Here is a 3,896-nt window from a genome sequence, read left to right on the forward strand (position 1 = left end):
AGGTTTCTGAAGGATTTTATCTGCGGTGTAGAAACAAGGGCGCTGCAAAAGTGTAACGACCAGGACGATGGTGCTGTGCTGGCATTTACACAGTCGAGTAATAAAACCCAAAAGCTATGCAAACATTATTATGCGCCGCCCCTTCCACTTCTCAAAATGTTCATGAAGAGTTTATGAGATGGCAGCTCTGTCGAGTTGACCAGGTCCGTGAAATGACGTCGGACCAGCATCTTGGGTCAGGAACACTGGATGGGCACAGTCGGTGGAGCTGGACTACTTGCTGTCCAGGAATCCGTACTCCAGACTCTGGAGACAGCCGGCAGGCCTAAGCAGCTTATAAAGATACGGGGCTTCCTAAGTGGCAGATTACTTCGGAGTGCGGTTCTGCACTAAATACCACTACACAGATGCAAAATAAAAAAAGCCCATGTCAATTGGAATATTAAATTATTGATAACTACCTACTAAGTAAGTATTTCAATCGCCTGGTTAATATTCAAGCAATATTCGAAGTTGTAGAAACTCAAAATCATTAAATTACTCATCATGGAAAATCAATTTTGCCTTCTCTGTTTGAGCAAGTTGAGCTGTAAAAGTCTAAGCCTTTATTGATAAGCTTTTGTCAACTTAAATTTACTTAAGTCCCCCTTTCAGGCTATGAATACTTAATGGAAATCAATTGCATTAATTACGGCAAAATGTTGAACTTACCCAGCTATGAGTGCACAATCATTAATAGATCATCAATAGCCCTTATCCGCATCAATCGATTTTGGACGAGGATACGAATCCTATTAACCCTTGAACAGGGATTACCCAGTGTCCCTCGTTTGTATTTTCCGCTGTTTATTGTTTAAACTCGAGAGTGGCTCATGTGAGTGAAAAGTGGGGGTATCCGAACTGGAAACTGGCACATTGCGCCATCTCCTTGGCATCCGGTTCGGTTCCTCCTTCGTCTGGTTTGGTTGCAATCATGCAATTTTAGCTTCAATTGAATTGAAACAATATTTTTCTTTTCCGTTTCCGCTCTGCCGCTTGTGCTATTTTCCCCGAGATGCCCCCGAAAAAAAAAATATATATATATATATATAACTATTTTCGTTGCTTGTCGGTTGTCGGCTGCTGGCTCAGTTTACTATACATCGCGTGTCTTTCGCTTCAGTCGGTGCAAAAACCCCTCCACCTGTCGGTGCTTTTACCTTTCAACAGCGGAATGCACCAGAGGATCCCTCTGCAGAGAACTGGGCACACCGCAAACAAGGCAAGGATGCGGAGCAGCGAAAGGGAAAAATTTATAAAATGTGAAAATAAAGCGGGTTTACTGTATTTTTCATGGCTTTCGCTGGCCCTCTGTCTTCCGTTCGTTTGCTCCTTCCACCCATTTTCCAGGGCAAGAATACCAGACGAAAGCGGATGAATCCAGGCCAGAGAAGATGTGCACATTGAGGAGTCCAATTGCAGCAATTCAATAAGGACAGCCAGCCCAGAAACCAGCATGAGTGGCTCCTTCGGTTGGGCTCCTTGGATGGGTCCTGCCTCCTGAAATAGCAGTGCCGGAGCAGAAAGGCCGGTCGTGGAAACAAATAAAGAATTTGTGATTTGGAAAATTAAATTTTTCGCTCAAAGCACACTGATGCCCCGTAATAAAATTAGGTATTTTGAATTCGTTCGCGATTTCGACAAGTACTTTAGCGTGCGTTTTAGTTGGTCCTTTTGTTAAAAGAGTTTTCGCCGGATTCTTTCAGATGATGCCACAATAATTGGATCTTTACTTTTTGGCTTTTGAAGGAGAAAAATCAGAGTTACGAATAAACGTCAATTCAAACTGTATAATTCGAATTTGTCTTAGAATTTCGATTTCAATCAGCAGTATTGGGTATTATTCGAGATGATTCGGCTGAAAATGGAACTGAAGGGAAGTAATCAATCGACTAATAACGCCCCTGGCTAACATTTGCTATCCATTTGCAAATCGCCCCACCTGACGGACTGGCCAAGTTGCGCAGCATGTCCTTTTGCAATATCAACGTTAGTGGCAAACAACAAAATTAGTCAGCAAAACATGGCCGCCCTGCAATTAGCATCATGAGCACCATGCAATTTTGATGACCAAATTGCCATAAACCGGTCACTGACACATACTCCGCAGTCTGGTCTCCGAAAGTCCGGAGGACACTGTACTCAACGGGGCGATAATCATGGAACACTGCACCGCACGCTGATGCCAATCAAAATTCAAAATTTCGACAGTCCGTATATGGCCGTATGCGGCGACCACGCCCCCCTTCTGTCTACCCAAACAAAGGGGGCGGGCGCAGCAGAGCGTGGCTACGTCGATAAGTCACGGACAAAATGGTCAAATGTCAGAGGAGCAACGCGGTTGAGATCATCGGACCGACCACTGGGGCGGTCTCTACACTGGTAAAAAAGTATGTCACTATCTACAAAACAATCTTTAATATATCTTTAGAAATTTTGGAAACGTATATTTTGTTTCTTTTTACTGCATATATAAGGCATCTATAAGACATTCATGTATTTGTTGTATCTCACAACTTTTTTGTTTTCAGTGCATCGTCGAATTTCAGGTCACTCGTAGTATTAAGCAGATAACACATGCAAATAGGCGTCCGGGAATATTCAGAAGTCTGTGCGCGTGGTTAAAGTGCAGTTTCGGTGACTTGAAAGCGCGTAAGAGTCCGCACACATCCGACGGTGGTGGGTGTTTTTGGGTTGCGAACTGAAGGTGGAGATGGTGCATAAAACTCCATTAGAGCCATAAAAGTTAAAAGCATTTCGCCTGGCAACTGGCAACTGCCAACTGCAGATTCCCGACTCGACGCTTCGGGCCCCAGACTCTAGGATTCAGACTCCAGCATCCAGCATCCAGTATCCAGAATCCAGACTGTCGACTGCCAAGAGCCGGGAGCGTTCGTTCGATTGTTGCTGCTCAGTGATTGGAAATGGAGGAGGACTGGGGCAGGACAGGGTCTGTTCGGATGGCATTCGACGGGTAATGGCAAACGCAAACGAAATACAATAAAAATAAAACGAGTAAGCGAAAAGAAAACGTTTGCCGGCTGGAGTGGGTTCTGTGAGTAGGAAGACGACGCATTAACCAAACACCGTGAGTGCCAGAGGCAACAATAACCGTGCTCCTTGGCTCATACCCAAAGTTTTCTGACCTCCACCCCAGCCTCGGGTGACATGTGGATGCGAGCGAGAAGGATTCTTGGATCCTGCACAAGTGTTGCCATCTGCCGATTTCAGAAGTCAAAAGAAACAAGCTACTCCAATATATTGAAATAGTAGTTTTATAGGTATTATATTTAAAATTTTGTCAACACCCTTATTGTTTCATTATTACCAAGGTTTTAAAATCACTTTTGAGGGTGTCTAAGCTCTTTAAATACCTTGTAGAATCATTGTAGATGCAGGATGAAATGAAACTGGCAGCACTGCGCTCGACTTTCACTTTGACTGGCTAGGCACTTGACACCGACGGCAGCTGCATCTCCGGCATATCAGGATTCAGAGCACCGTATGGCGAATGACAACGGAACTGGACACTTATGCGTTCTCGCTCCGTAATTAGCAAAGCAGGCCAGGCCGGGCAAACAAATGTGACCCGGGTCGGTACGCATTGCTTATGTATCGATCTGGCCCGGATGGCGATGACGATGGCCATGGCCAAGCAGAGGAGGCACCACCGCACGTGATGCCGTCCAACTAGTCGGTTCCAGGGCGATGGAGCTGCGGATGGAGCTGGAGCTGCCTGGAGCATTTAATCCAACCCACATAATAAACGAATCCGACACGTCCATGCAGTTGCTGGTTTCTGGTTGGCGGCATCGGGTTGTCAAAATAATTAAAGACGACAGCCGAAGGAGAATGAT

General features: G+C 45.2%; 2 long non-coding RNA genes across 3 annotated transcripts; one reads left to right on the forward strand and one right to left on the reverse strand.

Moving 5' to 3' along the window:
* Positions 1-761: 761 nt before the first annotated feature.
* Positions 762-1,568, reverse strand: lncRNA:CR45720 (long non-coding RNA:CR45720). Its single transcript, NR_124064.1, has one exon. It is a non-coding gene; the product is annotated as a long non-coding RNA:CR45720 (long non-coding RNA).
* A 249-nt stretch (positions 1,569-1,817) lies between these two features.
* On the forward strand, positions 1,818-3,145 carry lncRNA:CR44058 (long non-coding RNA:CR44058). Of its 2 annotated transcripts, NR_124065.1 has the most exons (2): positions 1,818-2,429; positions 2,571-3,145. It is a non-coding gene; the product is annotated as a long non-coding RNA:CR44058 (long non-coding RNA). The 2 variants fall into 2 exon arrangements; NR_073717.1 differs by lacking the exon at positions 2,571-3,145 and having other exon boundaries at positions 1,818-2,483.
* The last annotated feature ends 751 nt before the right edge of the window (positions 3,146-3,896 follow it).

The sequence above is a fragment of the Drosophila melanogaster genome, chromosome 2L (assembly GCF_000001215.4).
Source record: "Drosophila melanogaster chromosome 2L".
Lineage (NCBI taxonomy): Eukaryota > Metazoa > Arthropoda > Insecta > Diptera > Drosophilidae > Drosophila > Drosophila melanogaster.